Genomic DNA, 248 nt, shown 5'->3' on the forward strand with positions numbered 1-248 from the left:
CAATGGCATGCCTGCATGGCAAAAAATCTATTTGGAACTCACAACATGAACACGTCTTCCTGGACAGGTTTATCAGTCCATCCATCTTCCCGTCTTTAACTTTAAACTCCACTCAGATTATAAGTTTAACTACACAGCAATTTACATCATTGAACCATTTGCTCAACTGCTTGCCAACCCATGGGCTGAAGGGCGTGGTCACCTTGACAGCCTTCTCGTACTAGCCATGGAACTAATGCTGGAACATG

Source organism: Theobroma umbraticum, unplaced genomic scaffold (assembly GCF_002168275.2).
Source record: "Theobroma umbraticum cultivar Fairchild unplaced genomic scaffold, ASM216827v3 scaffold_106.0, whole genome shotgun sequence".
In the NCBI taxonomy this organism is placed as follows: domain Eukaryota; kingdom Viridiplantae; phylum Streptophyta; class Magnoliopsida; order Malvales; family Malvaceae; genus Theobroma; species Theobroma umbraticum.